The sequence below is a fragment of the Uloborus diversus genome, chromosome 9, assembly GCF_026930045.1.
Source record: "Uloborus diversus isolate 005 chromosome 9, Udiv.v.3.1, whole genome shotgun sequence".
Classification (NCBI taxonomy): domain Eukaryota; kingdom Metazoa; phylum Arthropoda; class Arachnida; order Araneae; family Uloboridae; genus Uloborus; species Uloborus diversus.
Genome location: NC_072739.1, coordinates 100,245,804 through 100,265,083, shown reverse-complemented (window position 1 = coordinate 100,265,083; position 19,280 = coordinate 100,245,804).

Genomic DNA, 19,280 nt, shown 5'->3' with positions numbered 1-19,280 from the left:
GCAACAATCCATCTGCATTCATTTTTTTTTCCATATTTTAGTCCACGTAATTATTTTTGGCTTTCTGACAACAAAGAGATAATGATGCGAGTTCTTTTTTTTTTAACTTTAAAAACTTACTGTATTATTTTAAGAACTTTTCGTACTAAAGAGGAGAAAAATAATGAAGTTTATCAACCAATGCACGCAATTTCATATAGTTCCAAAACATAAACAGCACTTTACTCAAAGTTTGCTTTCCAAAAATAAAGCTAGTTGAGCTAGAAAAAAAATACAGAAAGAGAGAGAGATGTAATTTTTATTTGGAAATTGTGTGTGTCACAATTTTTTTTTTTTTTTCTCATCATAGATCAGGTCAATGAATGGATGAGTTTCTGCAGTAAGCAATGTTCCAGATAAGACTCCTACTGTCCTCTGCATTGGGTCATGGTGATCTGACCGGTAGGGTGCAGTAGTTACTACAGAAAACTCTGGGGTGTAGTATAGTACCTCCTGCATGACTCACCTTTGGGAAATTCTAGGTAATCCCACTAGGCATGACGTTTTATGTTTTTATAAAAAAATATTATGTGATTTTTTGAGCAATCACGATTGCTTATTGTTCTCATTTGACCGTTTTTGGTGTCCGTGCCTTTTTCAACTTGGAGCAGAAACCTCTGCAGCACCACCGCCCACCGTCCTCTGCTGGCGGCAGCGGCGGGGCGCGGCTGCTCCGGTTTTGAGCTATCCGCTTCTCCTGGTCGGAGGCGTCCATGTCCTACACACACGCACGTTCACACACATACACGCACACGACTTCACACACATACACGCACACGAGTTCACACACATACACGCACACGACTTCACACCCATACACTCACACACGCCTACGTGCATACACACAGGTCTACGCACACACACAACTATGCACACGTAACCGCCCAGGAGGAGAGGCAGGCTTGGGGGGGGGACAGGAGCCGTTTCTAGAAACAATAACTCCAATGAGTAGGGTCCTGTCTCAGTTCGTGATTGCGAAAAACATAATTTGAGTTCAAAATTTCAGAATTCAAATTAATTTTTTTTTTTTTTGTACAAGTTGCAGGGAAAATACTTTAAACCCCCCCTCTCTCTCTCTCCCCTTGGCACCTGGCCAATAAGGTGCCAAATTAAATTCGTAAAACCTTATGTGAATATCGCCTTGCCTCCACAAAAACAAGTTTTCAGAGCTCAAACGATTTACTAATGATTAGTCACCCTTACACACCCATTTTATGTCATTATCTGATCGGACATCCCACACGGTGTAACTGCAGCAAAATAAATTCAAGAAAAAAATATTTTTTTCAACGAGGACTGTCGTTAACAGCTGGGGAATTTAATTTGGAAATTGATCACCGTAAGGAAATAACCTGACTCAGCTTCCAAAAAACTGAAGTGTAAGGAGTTTTTTTTAATTAAAATCAGCAGCATGAATCGTGCTACTTCTAATAGTCGTTATAAGTGAAACTTGATATAAAAAGAAAAAAAAATAACTTAAAGATTTTTCTTACTAGAAACTAATATAAAATACTATCACATAATAACGTTAATAAATGTTTATGAAAAAAATGATTATTCCATAAAAATTCGCTTTTGTTAGGCCATCAATATGATGTTGTGTTTTCGGTAGCTTTTTCGGCACGACAAATGAAAAAGCTTGCTTTTCCTGCTTATGAAATTGTTACGCAATTTACTAACAGAAAATTATTACAATAAATGCTGATACACAAATGATTTTTTCACAAAAAATGAGCTTTTGCGAATCAATTATTTCTTTTGAGGCAATTGAAGCGAGAAATTAATAGGATTATAAGAGTGATTATCTCCGAATAGGCCAAATAAGAGTTAAGAAAAAAATGTCTATCAACTTTGTTAAAAACACTTGATTTATTTTCTATGAGTTAATCTGAGCTCATCTACATCAGGAAGAGTATTGGCCATGATAAATCATATTTGTTTTTACCCACGAAATGTTTTTGTTTTTTTTTATATAAATGAGGGAGTGATGCCGATGTTAACCTTTATTGTTTGTATTATTTTGATTGTAAAACATAAAAAATTCTGTTAATTAGCATTTATTTTATAACAGTACCAATTTGATTTTCTTCCCATAACACAATAGCCGAAATTCATCATCCCCTCATTGTGAGTTAATAGTAATAATGAATTTTTAATCTTTGCCAGTATTCACTAGGGGTTAATGAAGAAGGAATGGGATAAAAAAACTTTCAGTCTACTCTCTATCAAAATTTCCCTCTGATATACAACTGAAAATCAAGTTTTTTTTTTATTTCTTTCTTTTTTTGATACCATGTGCTGTGACGTGTACCACCAAAACATTCTAATTCCATCAAGTAGCTTTATGCGCCGTCTAGTAGGAACATTGACAGTGAGAAAGTAATATAAGAAGGTGGGGACAGCATTAAATAATGATACTAAAGTTAATGTTTTTAATAATAAATTAGTAGAATGTCGTGTTATAATTCCTATTCGAACATAAAATCAAATTATTAAAAAATAAATAATACATTCATACTTCAATAACACAGAAGTTAACTTTGAAAGCTGAAATATTGCATAGGGACAGTATGAGGGAAGTAGAAATGATTAATTTGAACAATACGTTCTAGTATTTTTGTGAGTTTGAGTTCATTAACATTTGTGTAGCACGCATGCAAAGTCGTGACAAAACATAGTAGATAAATTTTTTTTTCCTAGACTTTAGAATATCGTAAATTTTGAAAGAAAACTAATTCAAAAGATCGTACTTTGTAATTATATCGTCAATACACATGTTTTTAATGGGTTACAGTTTCAGAGCGTAAATATTGATTTTCTAAAAGAAACTGTCATCCAAAGTGGCTATCAAAATCGTTCAAGTAAAAAATAAGCCTATTTTCAAAGCGCTGTAAATTAAATTTGTCACCTTGTTTCTTCTCTCCGTTGGAACTACAGTATTATTAATTCATAAATATCTAAAATATAAAAACTACCAAAATACCTTCTAAACATCATAGTATGCATGTGTGTTAAATTTATCAAAACGAGCTGACGTGTGCATCACATGACTTCCTTTTGCTCAAATTTAACGTCATTTCCACATTATTGGCAACTTTAATGTGATTCAATTGTTTACTTTCTAAATATCACCAAAAGTGGCCAAATTGAAACCAGATTTTAAAAAATAAATAAATAAAAACGCCAAATTTGTCGCCAAGTTGGCGACAAAAATTGGCGACCTAAAGACTGACGATATATCGCCAAGTGTCCGCCAAATTATAACACCACGTGAGTTTACATCGAAATTAACAATGATTTTCCCCCTAAAAGCGACAAAAGACCCCCTTTGGAGCATACGAATGCAACCAAAAAAGAAGGTGCACAACTAGACCCCATTAGGAGTCTACGTACCACATTTCAACTTTCTAGGACATTCAGTTCTTGAGTTATGCGACATACATACACACATACGCACATACATATGTACATACAAACGTCACGAGAAAACTAGTTGTAATTAACTCGGGGATCGTCAAAATGGATATTTCGGGTGTCTGTACATTCCTAAGCACATATCCACGTGTGGTCAAGTTGAAAAAAAAAACTCAACATTCATTTGGGGCTGAGCAAAATGGAAATTAAAGCCGATTTTTGGGTGAAAATTTTTTCGCGAATACAATACTTTCTTTTTTGTAAAAGGAAGTAAAAAACAAGGATAATCTAATGAGATATAGGCTTGGGACATTGATTTGGCCTATTTTTAAGAGAATCAATCACCCGTAACACAGTTGAACCCGCTTAAAACGAGTGCGAAGAAACCGCGATAATTGCTCGTTACTACAGAGAAATCGTAAAAAACCGGTTCGTGGAGAAAAAAGAAAACATAGAAATTTATGCATAATTGTTTTTCTTGTTTTATAATTCTACCTAAGGAAGCTGGTTAATTTCCTTGAAACCAGCGTTTCTCAACATTTTCTTAACCACAGACCGACTTCTGAAACAAATTCGCGTACCGGTAATGTCATTTTCTTTTTTGAAAAAAAAAAAAAGAAACTTGTATTGCGAATTGTTGAAAACATGTGTATTTTTTCAAGTACCAGTAAGGTTTTCCCTTCATTTTTTCCCCTTTTTTTTAATGAAAAAAAAAATTCTAACGTGAAAAAAGAATTGCGAACGACTAAGGTCCCCCCCCCCTCCTTTTTTTTTTTTGCAAAATATAATAATAATGATAGTAATATGAATAAAATAAATGTATTAATAAAGCATTTCTCGGTGTTAAAGAACTACAAAAATTAAATAATGTTAAGAATAAGATATTTGTTTTCTATTAGCATGATATTTCCTTTTTTTTTTTTTTTGAGCAATCACATTGTTTATTGTTCTCACTTTATTTTTCCCCCGCCTCCATCTGCAGCACCACCGTCGACCGGCCCCTCCCGATGCTGCTCCTCTAGCGAAAACTGTCTCCAGGTTGCGTCCATATCCTACATACACACAAATACACACACACACACATGCACACACACACCACACACTAACGCACACACATACATACCCACACTCATGCCTGCCCACAGACACAAACGAACACACATACACACACATACCCACGCACTCATGCCTGCCCACACACACACACACTGTGAAAAACATAATTTGAATTCAAGATGTCAAAATTCAAATTATTTTTTTTTTTTTTTTTTTTTTTTTTTTTTGAAACATTGACGAGCAAAAATCTCTGTGTGAGGAAGGTTCACTTTTTTTCTGCGGACCCTTGCCGATCCACCAGACCACCGGTTGCGAATCGCTGCTTTAAACTGTCTGGTTGTCTCATTTTCGTGTTATTGTTTTTCCGGGACTACACTTACTCATGGCCCCATCGTTACTTGCAAGCCGTAGAGTATGTTGAGCTTCAAGGGCCGAAGAGAAACCATCTCAGCCTAGTGCTTGGGCCTCCAAACGATGCCCCGCGGGCCAAAAACAGCCTGCAGGCATCTAACACCTGGCCTACGACGGCGGACCAGATTTTAGACCAATCAAGTCATAATTACTGGGTACATGCTTTGTAAATTAATGATTATCATAAATTTTTTGTGAATAAGCGATTAATATTTGGACAACCTAAAGTTGTTGTATATTGTATTTGTAATTTTGTTTTTCAGTTTTTTAATAAAAATAGGTTTTTTCCTTAAATACGGGTTTTCAAACTCAACCCGGAGGTAAAAAATGATCTTCTAATTGAATGAAACTTTACATGTAACCTTAAACTGCCATTTGTCACCTTTTTTCACCTTTTTCTTGCTCTGTGCAGTGGAAATCGGAAACCTTTTTTTTACCATAGGACGGTGACCCATCCTAATGACCACATCAATTATTGCTTAATACAATTTATAGAAGTAAACTTTAACTAAAGTTCGTTGTCGTTTCGTAACATAGATACTTTTAGATAAAACTAATAATTTAAGAGACTTTAAATTAAGTATATTGCAACAAGTTTCTAAGAAAACTCATTATATTTCAAAAAAGGAGCGAAGTAAAAAAAAAACTATTAAAAAAACACTTATATATAATGCATACCCACATTAAATTTCACCTGCATTTATTTCAGATATAATTGGAGTAAAACCTTACGGGTAAAATGTTCATATCTTTTATAAGAGATTTTGTTTTTTTTTTTTTTTTTTTTTTTTGGATTAACCTCCCCCCCCCCCCTACGTTGAATTTGGCCTTCAGTTGCGGATGGCCTTCCAAAACGTGAATGAAGTTCTTTACTAAATGAAAAATACCAGCTACTGGGAGGTGCTATCGAAAGAAAGCATTTTAAAATTTAGCTAATGAAGTTCGGGTTCATGTTATTCGAATTGCACACTTGAAAATAGTAGGTTTTATGTGACTGGGGTTACTCAGGGTCCCATGCGAGTTCTCCTGGGAAAACAAATAAGCATTAATATTTTACTTTTCAATGAAGTCAAAATCTAATGTTCTAATTTTACGGCAGTGTTTTATTTTAGGCTTTTTTTAATTAAATTTTAAACTAGTTTAACTGTCTGTAAAATTAAACCTTTGAAATATCTCTTAAAATCTTGTCCCGATTCATTTCATTTTCAAATTCATATAAAACTTTCAAATCCGATATCAGTTTATCATAAATGGCAACACTTTACTACCAACTTCCTTACTCAAAAGCTATCTCGATGGCAGTACTCGAAGCCTTTTATTACCTAATTGATTCTGCTTCTTATTCGCTTTTCCCTGATATCAGCTCGATGTTGATTCGCTGGAAGTATTTCAAGCGAGAAATAAGCCTGCTTGAGTTATACATCGGGGAAATAAATTGGTTTTCTTATTCTTAGACTGGATGGATCTTTTTCTCTTTCACGTTACGTATTAATATGATTTTCCAATTCATATTAAAAATTCCTTTTAAAATTTGCATTTTTAACAAAAGTCCTGAAATTTATGTCACAAAAACGTCGATTTTATATTATTTAGTGATTTAAAGATGAATGATTACGAGGTAGTAAAAGTTTTTCTGATGTGAAAGCTCCCTTAAGAGTAAGTTAACTGAACCAAGGGTATAAACGATAGAACTGGAAAAATTCTTTAGTGGCCAGTATCCGGTAGTAACAATTTCATTGGTCGGCAGTTTTTTTTTTTTTTTTTTTTTTGTGCTTAACTTGTTTTAATCTTGCTGAATTTGGCTCTTATTGCATTGATTTTAGTTCTGGAAGGAGTATGTTGATTTTCCCTGCTTTGCACCATTTCGCATTATGTCTACTGGTTTGGCAAAAATTGAAGAGGTAACGCAAATTTGGCATTTTTTGACGCAACGTTTGGCAAGAAATCGCCAAATTTCGGAAAACTTAGCAGTTAGTATTTCAAATCTAACAGATAAATAGAACCTAATAGATAACTCTATACTTAACCTCTGGAGTAGAATTTATTGGAAACTTGCGGATAATTCTTTTAAAGGTACATAAATAGCAGGCTGTGTCACTGTGAATTAGTCTAGTTTACAGTCAGCTGTGAGTTACAGAACTCGTTTTAGCTCTGTTGCCTAAAAGCGCTGTAATTTTCTCTTACTGTTTTGTTGTAGTATCCGGATGTGAGTACAGTAAGTACTCACTGTAAAGTTGAGTGAAAAGTATACTGTAAAGTTGAGCACCTTTGTAAGTTGACCACCTGTCTAAGTTGACCGCTTTTGTCAGGAATGGAATTAGTCCTATCTAGTGGTTGGAAGTAGCGCGCTACAAGTAGCGACGCTATTTAGTAGTTACGTTTTTTAGTAGTTTGTAGTGTAGCGCACTCCGAGTAGTTCGATACTAAAAAAGAAGTAGTTTAGCGATTTCTGCAAAATACTTTTTAAAAAATTTAAAAAAGAAAAAGAAACGAGGTTTCAAACAAATCTGACTGGTGTAAGTCTTACGCAAGTAAAACTTGCATCAATCAAATTTGTAAGACTGAAAAATTCGAGCTGACCTCAGACACATTATTTTGATGCCATACGTTCTATTGTTGAAACCGTTAGCTTCGGAATCGAAATTTTCACATTTCCCAAACATTCACATTGAAAACAATATGGGGCTTAGAAAGAAAAGAATAAGCGATAACTGCCATTTAGTACCGCGTTTGTGTTTTCTGGCAGGGGGATAAAGGGGGTCAAAAGGGCATCTATACGAATTTTTATGAACATACTAGTTATTTAAGACATTTAAAAATACCCCTCAATTTGTTTTAACCCATTTCTTTTCTTCATATTATCGCATTTAAACATAGAGAACTGAAATTTTACTGTATTGAAAAAAAAATAAATGTGTCGTTGAATAAAAGCACTGTTAGGATGCACAAAATCGGTGGAGTAGAATGGCATAAAATAAAGCTGTACGGTACGTATAGCATGTAGCAATAGTAAAATGCATCATTACAATATTATTGTACAGTAGATACAGTAATTATATTCGATTTACTTTTTAGCACGCATATCGAAAATTTTTACATTTCTTTCGTTGTCAGAAACTTTCTATTTTTCCTTCAATGTTCAAACTTCATATAAACTTATGTGAAACTATGTATCATTAACTTCATATTTAGAATGAAAAAGATGCGGAGTGGCGATTAGTATATTGACAAAGCGATGTTTCGACTAGAACGGTGTGGGGAATTTCCGCTTTCAGTGATGCTAAAGGGAAAGTTCATTCACGAAACTAATATTTATTATCCAATACAGAAGGTGATACTTCAGCCCTGCGATTCCCTCCCGAAAATGTTCGTGTTGCTGGTGAAGAAGTCGCGTTAGCACCAAAATTCCTTACTCGAGAAAAGCTCGCTATATAGCCATTTCACGTAAATCGAATCGCGAGTCTACTGTGGTTTAAATTGCACATTGAAGTAAAGCATTCTTAGTTATGTTTCATATTTCGAATATTTATTGATATTCCGATTATAAATACTACATAGCACCATTTTTGATATTTTTCCTAGTTTTTTTTTTTTTTTTTTTTTTTTTTTTTTTCTTTCTTACTGATTGAGTGATAACCCATTAACATAATAAAAGTTAATTTTAAAAAGATTGTATGTTTCTGAGGTTGTTCGGTAAAATTGAAAAATGCTTTTATTTCGGTTTATCAGTGGCATAAGAAAGAAGATGGTGTCCAGGTCCACCCCTAACTTGAAGCTCAAAACCAATAAATTAGTTCCTACAAATTATAAGTTCCTATAAAATTAAATTCTATAATGAAAATTCAAGATTTTTTCTTTTGTTTAAGAAAAGTTTTTCATTATCTAAATCTATTTTATGTATATGTAATGTCTATGTAATATTTTAATCATACTATGACTGCATCTATTTACATTTTTACGTAGCCGAGTTGCACTTCTTGAATTAAATATTCCCTGTCCGGAAAGGATTAAACATTTGAAGGTTTAATTCCTTCGACTTTTAACCCTTTCTTGCAGCGAATATTCGTAAAAATCGTAAAAATTGTTTGGAATGACAAATTAGCTGATTAAAGAAAAGAAAGAATAAATAATTCTTAGTAACATTCCATGTTCAAATGAGCTAATTTTTTAATCTAAACCACTTTTTGAATTTTTTTGCTTAATCCTCAAACAATGTGTATGTGTATGCTTTTTATTTATTTCTTTCTTTAAAAGGAGCGAAGTAGCGATTACATTTCAAAAGTAGTTTGTAGTTGCTACATTTTGAAAAAAGTAGTTGTAGTTGTAGTTAACTACATTTGTAATAAAGTAGTTGTAGTTGTAGTTAACTACATTTGTAATAAAGTAGTTGTAGTTCGCTACAAAAAAATGTAGATCTCTCTATCTTGACCACCTGCCGATCTTGACCACTAATATACACCAGCTTTGGTTTGGAGCACTGTAAAAAACCCTTTGTAAGTTGACCACTCGGCAAAAGCATTAGATTGTGCTAAAAGTTTAATCAGTTGTGCTTCAAATAAGCAACAAGACATTTTAGAAAATCCTATGAATATTTATGTTTCCATCGAAAAACATTGGGCTAATGTTAAGTCCCAGAAAATGCGCCAAACTTCAATCAGGAGTTATTTTGTTGACAAGTAGATCACCATGGGGTTACAAATGTACAAGAAAAAATCAAATGAAGAGTTTGAGTCACTTTTGACTTATGAATTTTTAGGAATTGTTAATAAGTAAGTAGTTTTTCATAAGCAATGACCTTTTTTTTTTTTTTTTTTGATCAATTTACAAAAATTTTAAATTTGTATGATACTTTACACGTCATTCTGGTAAATAATCTCCAAAAATATTTAAACAACATTTTTTTCTTATTGTTTTAAAGTAATGTTAAAAGTGAGTTTAAAGTATTCCAATTGGTTTTAAAAAAATGAATGCATTGGGCAAGAAAAGACAAAAAAAAAAGTTTTCATTACTACCCCCTATAGGTTGACCACCAAAGTACTGCACCGCAAGTGGTCAACTTACACAGGTTTCACCGTACGTGTTTAACGCTGTTCAGTGTTTTATCATCTTGTCTCAACTGCTGTTGATATTTTATCAATTGTTAGCGACTTTCCTACATATATTTGCTAATACCCTTTCTGTGTTTTCACAAGAACTCTATTAAAGAATTTCTGAAGTAAAGGTGAACTTGTGGCACTAGAGATCCGCACTAGCTTACACAGATGAAATACAATCAGTAATGAACGAACTGCATGTCTTGTAAAGACCTCTATTGTTAAGACTGAGAATTTTTGAGGTTTGGTTCTTTTGTTGTCGTACCAAACAACTGAAGTCGATATCCGAGAGCTGTTAGGAAAATATCTGACCTTCGGCCGAAGAAAAGAAATCACAAAACTGAAGCATAGCTTTGGACACCTAATCACCCTCAAAATAGTCTCTTTGGGACTCCCTTCATTTCTCCAAGCGCTGTAGCCATTGTTGAAAGCATTCCGAAAAGGCCTGTTTTGAAATGTAGAAAAGCTCGACTGTCATTGCAACCATAATGTCTTTTCTTTTCTGAAGTATCGTACTTTTCAACCTCTTCTTGAGTTAGGGGAACTGCAAGAAGTCGCAAGGCGCCTTATCAGAAGATTTTTTCGCCAAAAACGTCACAATCAAGTAATGTGCTGATAAAACATTCACCGAAGTCACCGAAAGACGTTTAAATCTAACTGTTTATGACTAAAAATACAGAGAAAAAAATTTGGGTGATGTAGTAAAAGTGTAAGTAATTTCTGTATTCAGTTCTATATGTTTCGAAAAATTCTCAGGAAGCGTTCATCGATTTCCCTTCTCATGCCTCCTCCCTCTAACATCACCGAAGAAAGTCTAAAACTGCGTTTTAATTTTAACGTTTCTATCATTCCTTCAAAGCAATAAATTGCACAGAAAACATTCTGCATTCGCATTTACAATAAACTATAAGAGGCGCAGTCTTAGGCCAATGGCTGCTGAAAGAGGTAAAACAAAGACCCACACACGTACACCTGCCCAATCAGACATCTGCCCTGCCCGCGCCAAATTGAAAGTTTTACCTCTTTGACTGCGGTGTCTTGAATCTCAGCAAGGTGGCTTATCCTAGCTCTAGAATACGAATTAAGCTTATCTTACGTTTAAGAAATTTACCCTATGTCTTTTTCTTTTTTACACGAAATTTTGACATAAAACTTCATCAGAGTTTTCGGAAGAAGGGGAGGGAGGAGGAATAGTACATTCTCAGTAGATTTTTTGTAAAAAGGCAAAAAAATGCACAGAAATGTATATTTACATCATGGTTTTGTAATTCTTAGGGAGGGGAGATTAACTTCCCTTGATCCCCCGAACGACAACTCTGGAGCTTATCCCCCTCTAGACGAGCAAGTTTTAACTCCGCCCATGCACATAACAAATCTAAAAATAATTTGACATTGAAACAAATTAAATAAAATTAATTGAAGAAGAAAAAATAAATGCGTTCAAAAATTCAAGCAGTAAAAAAGTAGGTAATAATCAAGGAAATATTTATTTAAAAAATCCGCAAATCGTAAAAGCATAACATGCGCCAAACTTGTAAGAAGTACTACTAACAGTTTTGGAGCATTTTTTTAAAAGTCGGATTGAGATTAAAAGATTCAATTCAAATAACGTAAATTTTTGGTGAATTTGTTCAACTGCTAATATCACAAAAATAAGTTTCTTAAAATCAAGATTTAAGAAAAAAACACACAAAACTACCCAGAAGCACAAAAGCAAGTAAGTTAAAAACCTCAAAGAAATAATGATAAGAAATAAATGAAAATTTTAATAAAATCAATTTATAATTTAAGTTTAAATACTGAAGTAGTTGAAACAAACAACAATCACTCATTTAAGTTGTGTGTTATTTGAGTCTGAGGCGGGAAGGAAATCAAAGGACGGCTAGGGGCCTTGCTGACTTTTCGCAAGGGGCCCAAATTTATTCATCCGGGCTCCTTGATTGCATTAATTTGTGTTACTAAGACTTCAATACTAGAATACGGGTTCTAAAAGATTTTTACCCCACTTGCACATGACTTCATGATTCATTTCTCCAGCCATGGCTCATGTTTTTAGTTAAAAACCATCGATCAATTATACTGCAGTGATTCGCAAGTCCAATAAACTATAGGGGACACTGCAGCTACTAAATAATGGCGGATGAAAAAGTTAAAACAAACAAATGCCGTAATTTATAACTTGCTTTGACGCTTATTGAATGACAGTAATTTTTCATCGTGTTTGTGGGAAAATTTTCTTTCTGTTTTTCTTAAGTTACATTACACCACAAACAGTCTGAAGCCTGTAATTCACCCCAAAGAAAACACGCGGAATGGAATGTTTTACCTTTTTCGGTAGTAGTGTTAATTACCGCAAGGTAGCGTATTCGAGCTCTGGAGTTGCGAATAAATTTTAAAATATTGTAGATAATGTCTTGAAGAAGAATTTTGTTTTTATCTCAATTTTCAGAAAATTTATTTCCCTTTCCTCCATATATTCTTCGAATTTGTTGTAGATTTTGGGATTTCAGGTCCCTTTATATTGTTTCAATTGCGAGAGAGAGTAATTAAAAAACAAATACTATATGAGGAGGCCCCATAATTTATTTATTTTTATGTGATTTAATCACTAGAAAACTAGTCTTAAAAAACAGACAGAAAAACATCAGAAAAATGGTGCTAATTTAAACAATTTAAAAAAATTCAGACTCGAACTTCAAGGCAAGTCCCATTGGACGAAAGCTAATCCTCAGAGGGGAGGAGTGCTTCCATTGGCTCAAGGAGGCTGGAAGGGGTGGGTCGCATCTGCACGTCTGGCTGCAGTTGTTTGAAAATTTTTGATAGCCCACTTTTAGAATTATCATGTTCCCGGAAGGGAGAACGCACCCCATATCTTATTGACTTTTTTCGCTCAAACGTTATTTACAGGCGTTTTGTTGAAGTTTACAGATCGAAAAAGGCACTATTTTATAGTCCTCATTAATAACTGTTCTTATGGTTTTACTTTTACACTGTTTCGATTCATTAGGGTTCTTTGCGAAACATTTAGCGTAAACAAAAAATCTGAAAAGAAAACCTGAAATTTATTCAAAACTATTACTTTTAAAAACATAGATAAATCCACTGTACTACAAATAAATTCAAAAAAAAAAAAAAATACAAAAACTTTGTTTGAAACAAATTTTATTTTTGTTTTCAAATGCTTTGCTAATTCTAAAATTTATTCTGAATATTTATTTATTCTTCAATGAATTATGAAATCAGCATGTTTTAAGTCCGAAAAATACGTTCCCTGATAATTTCATTGCCGTATCGATAAGTGGGGGGGGGGGGGAGAGAGATCTGTAATTTACTTTATGAACCCTGTGTCTGCTTTTGATTTGCAGAATGATAATGCTAATGCTGCATTTTGCACGAAAGCACAATGTTTATGAACTTACTGCATATCCTTCTAGCATAAAAAGTAGCTTGTGAGAGCATTTTAATAAATCAAATTTAGAAAACAGTACATTGGGAAAGTTATGCTGCCCACTGACAATAAATTTTGAGTATAGACAGTCGTTTAGAGGGGGAAGAATTTCCCCAAAACCTGTCAGAGCAGATCCGCTAAGAGAGGGTAGAAAAACACTGCAGCTCTCTCTCGTCCCGAAAGCTAGAAAATTTCTGTCGGATGAGTCCTGTTAACAGCTCAAAAATACATTTAGTAAAAACAATGCCAATGCCATTTGGTAAATGTTCCGAGAAGATAAAAGAAGTTTTAAACGAAATGTTTTACCGGATCCAACCATGTGTGACATATTTTAAATTACTTAGAATAAAGACGATATTTTTAAATCGAACTGCATTATTACCACGGGCATGCCAAGAGGGGGAGGGAGCAAGGAAGAGCAGCTCCCCCCACCCTTAAATTGGAAAATATTTAAAAAAAAAATAAGTATGAAATTTAGAGAAATTGATTAATTGACGTTTGCTTTAATTTCTCAATTTATTGATGATTTGGCAAAAGTTTAAATGTTCATGGCATAGCTCAACATATTTAATGAAAAATGTATAATCTATTGGTGCTTTTAATGTAAGCATTTGGGCCCTCCCGAAACATAATCCTGCCTATGCCAGAGAAAGGAAATGTCGTGGGCAGCGTTATCTTCCTCACCAATTTCTTTTATTGTAACTAAAGGGGCCCATACACACAAGGGCGCACTTAGAGGCTCCCCCTGACCCCGAAATGAGGGATTATATGAAAAACGAAATAAGCTGACAAGTAACATTGACCTAGTGTCGCATGCCGATTTGAATTAAAACTTTGCACATCGACAGAACACTTAAGAATATTAAACACTTACTTTTTTATCGTCAATAAATACTTTTAATGGGGTGAAATTTATCTCTAAATACTGTCAGCCCTACTTAATCGGGAAACGGATAAACGAATATCCCGCTTTTCGAGTAAAACCTCCCGGAATCGAATATTTACCCATAGACGCAATGTTAAAGATCCCCGCTTAATCGAATATTTTCCCCGGATTATCGAATGAGATTGGTCAGCTTTCAAAAATATTCTTGCTGACATTTTTTAAAAATAAATTAGAAATAAATTAAGTAAGGAAAATTATTGACTTAAAAATATGAAGCAATAGTTTTCGCCGACAAAACGGGCGAGAAAAACAACTTGCATATTATATTACATCGAAACATATCCACTATTCTATCAAATTTCGTTTGTCTTTGTCATTGCAAAAAGAAAAAAAAAAGCGCATTCGAGAATTAAATTGAATAACAAAAAGAAAAAAATACACATTTTCAACAACAATTAATTAATGAAAATTAAATGCAAAGCGACGAGGAGGGGAAAAAGAGAGTCAGAAAATGCGTTCCCAAAAGACCTTGAACAAGCTATCCACTATAATGGACTTAATTCAAAAAATAATGAAGTGAGAAAAGATGGCAAATAACCCAAGTTGTTAGTTACTTTTTTTTTTTCTCATACGGACTTGAGATTAATTATGAAACTATTTTGTCCTTTCTTTATCTTATTTCAAAAACGTTTTACCAAAAACATTAATTATTCCCTTTATATAGCTATTGATTTATTGTTGTTACGTTTTCAGACAAATGTTGTCAATTTAGAAAGGTAAAGAACATTTCCCAATTCAATCAAATACCCCGCTTAATCGAATAAAATTTCTTAGAACCGACGATATTCGACAGCGGGGCCGACAGTACTGAATAATTGAGATATTAGAGAGTACAATTTATTTATTTTTTTTTTTTCAAATTTTAACTACAAAAATTCAAATCATGATTGAAAATTGGTTGGAAGACACATATAGAAATATAAAAATTATTAAAGTTCAAAAAAGGAGGGAGGGGCAAGCTTAGGTTCAAACAAAAAAGTGGGTAACGCTGTTCATCCTCGACTACACAGTCTATTTTTAATTTAAAGCAAATTTGTGGAATATACTGGATATAAGAGAGTAGCGATTGCTAGTACTTCCTTCAATTCTATATTATTAGTTTTAGAAAACGACGGTCACGGAGGGGGCGGTCGCCCCCCCCCCCCCGCCCCAGTAAATCCGCCACTAGTCAAGAAGGCGATTTTTCTGACATAGGTAACAAGAAAAATCCAAAAACACGTAAATTTTAGCTTTTTTCAAACTGCCAATCATTATTTGAATTTTAGTATTCAAAATTACAAGTGAAAGAATATATTGAACCCTCTATCCCTGAATCCCAACTATCCAATATTTAGGAGTAAATTTCATCCCGTTAAAGCTGTTTGTTGCCGATAAAAAAAACGCGTATTCAATATATTTAAGTGTTTTACGGAAGGATGTGCTAAGTTTTATTCCAATCGGTAATTCACACTTTTGAAGGATTACTTTTGAATATAAAGTAAAGTAATTTTCAATCGATATTTTAAAATTGTGTACTGACTAAATAAAACTAACCAAACATATCGAAAAACATTCGAACTCTCATGAGCTGCAATCTTCAAAGACATTTCAGTTGTTAAAAGACAACACATGTTTCGTTTTCCTTTCTCCTTTCTGAAGGTTAGTGTTTGCTTTTTTTTTCCGATCCCTCCCCATGCTTGAGGAGGAAGCAATATTCCCACCAAAAACAAAATTACACATGCAAAAACATGACGACCATCCCACTGTTTGAATTATTACAAAAGCAAAGCAAAGAACGAAAATTGAAAGTTATTTTAAAAGCCTTACTTGAATTAATTACAAATATTTTATTTGTTAACAAACGCAAGATGGCAACAGTTAAAAATTTTAAATCATCCCGATTTTCTGGTTATTTTCCAAAAGTTAGAATCAAGCGACAGTCTATTACAATTTATCTTTCTTATTATTGCATTTATAAAGCTATTTTTATTCACACAAAAAAGCCCCCCCCCCCCATGGAGCAATTGGCGCCAAAATTGAACCAACGCCTGTTTACATATGGATTGACATTTATTCCAAATTTCATCCAGAAAGTAGCATTACTTCTTGAGATACGGCACTCACAATCAGAAAAAAGAACGTTCGGTTGCACCACCCCCTTTTCAGCTATTGACACCAAAATAGAATCATCACTTATACCCTCTAAGGGCTACTTGTCGATAAATTTTTCTTTGATTCCATTCATTATTTTTTGAGATACAGCAGTCACAATTGACGACAAAAAAACGTTCTATAGCTCAACTCCCGTTTGAGTTATTAACACCAAAATTGAATCAGCACCTGTTCCTGTTAATGGCGACATATGGACCAAATTTTGTTTGATTCCGCCAGTTACTTCCTGAGGAATAGCAAGCACGCGTAACTCAAAAAACGTCCCATTGCCCCACCCCCCTTCGAGGAATTCGCGCCAAAAACCAATGGGCACAAGTTCACATAGGGGTACATATATATACCAAATTTCGTTCGATTTCATGCGGTAGTTTTTGCTGTAGAGCGGCCACAAAAAACTGGTCACACACTGACGTGACACACACACGGACACACATACACACACACAGACAGACAGACATTTTCCAAAAATAGTCGAAATGGATTAAGCACACCTCAAAACGTTCGAATCCGTCAAAATTCGAAATTCGAAAATTTGCACGAATCCAATACTTTCTTCTATATATTAGATATAGAAGAAAGTAAAAAACATCCTATTGCATTAAATTTGGCTTTCGACAATCAATCATCGCTTTCTATGGTCGAAGATTACGAGGACATACATAGTTTAATACACTATAATTCATAACTTAAGTAGCATTTTTGAGTTTCAGATATTTTTAACCAAATTCTATACCAGCTACAGCCTGATTACCGCAGGGGCATGCGGGGCACAGGTCCCTCCTCTTAGATTTCAGGGGGCCCAAAATCCCCTTAATTTATCATGCTAAATAAAAATAAATAATGATTTCACTCAGAATCTAGAGTTCAATTTTTCACTGATATTTTTGCAAATGCCAAGACAAAGAAAAAATATCTTATAAAAATTTCTCTTAAAAATTTGATCTCTTTGCAAATCCCAAAACCATTCCCAGCTTGATCTGTATTTACTATTAAAAGTTAAATAATAGATAACTTTGACTTATTTACGGTAAACTGTAACAGGCAAAGTTTAACCACATCTTGTCTAATTATCGTGTACTATATCTCTTCTACTTTTTAAATGTTGTGATATGAGGTATCACCAAATTTATCATGGTAGTGTTAATACGCAAGTATCGAAATATTTAGTAGCTTCAGAATAAGCGGAAATTGGGAGAGGGGGCACGAAATGACTTTCATGCCCAGTGTCTTCAAAAATCTTAGTCGGGATCTAGGGGGCCCTGAAATAGAAATGTGCCACATGTCTAATATCAGAATGATCGGGCTCTGATACCAGCGGTCCTCAACCTTTTTATACCAAAGGGCATATGCTAACATGCCGGTTGCACGCAGGGCCTGATTACTGAATAGACTGACTAACTATAGAGCCCTCACTTTTTAGGGGCCTCCAAATGCCTTCAACTGTTTCAGCCAACGACAAAAATTGTGAGGTTTAGACTTAAATACAAAAGGGCCTCGAAAGAGCGTTTGACCTAGGTTCCAGATAACTTAATCGGGCACTGCGCACCCAGGACTGCTCACCCCCTCTAAGAGTAAGGGCATACATTTCCTAAATATCACAAAGGACCCCCCTCCCCAAAGCAAGAGCCCCTTCCCAAATTAGAAAAATATCCATCAGAGCACACCCCCCCCCCTAAAAATTTTAATGGTGCAGTCTGCGCCGTGACCCCCCTTTTCTAGGTGGGCATCCCTGGGCCGCACGGCGGGGACCATATTATTCTTTTTTTTTAAATGTTATTAAGAAGTTGGACACAGCTAATAGTACATACGCAGTGTATAAAAAGATAAATTTTAAGGTAAATTTTCTCAAATGCCTTTCGAAAAAAATCTTATATGTAAAATAAGTTTATACTATAAATAATGAAAGAGAACTATACGAAGTCGTTGCAGGAAAATGAATTGCAGTTCAAAGTCAGTATAAGTTTCGGAACTTCATTTTATTGGTCATTATGGGCGCAGCTAGAAAGGGTAAGGGCAAGGTAGGGCAGCTGTCCCCCCCCCCCTCCCATCCAAAATAAAAATTGTTTAAGGCTACAATAGAGTCTTAAAATGAGAAAAATCGACCAAAATTTGGATTTTTCATTTTTTTCCTTACATTAATCTTTGAACTGTGACACTAGCGCAGCCAGAAATACCTTCTGGAGGTTTTTTTTTTTTTTTTTGATCAAAATACTTTCTGGAGGTTTTTTTTTTAAATGACTATCTGAAAAGGCATAGGCAAGTGCTTGTATTTTATGGCTCTCATAAAAAAACGCATGACCTTGAGAGAATTCATTTCTGTGTGGAAAGAAAATAGGAGTCGTGGAGAATGGGGACTCCTGGCAGAGACTGCGCCATTGATATAAAAAGGGGGGAGGGGATTTTAGGAGATTTTAAAATCGCATTTGGGGGGGAGTCCCGTTAACGGGGCGTGCTTTTTGCATTTGAAGGTGTGTGCCTTCATCCTAAGGGGGGGGGGGATATTTCTCGTTTGGGTTCAAACAGGGGTACAAGGGTAGTCTTTTTCACAAAAATTGATAGGGGGTAATTTTAGAGATTTTTTTTTAAATTTAATTTTGAGGAGTTTTGTCATTGGCGGGCGCTCCTTAGCGTTCGAAGGGGCGATACGTTGCCCATCCACGCAAAAACGATGACGCACCCTTACCATTGCACGGAGCTCCCTCCACCCCCTAAAAGGGGACTG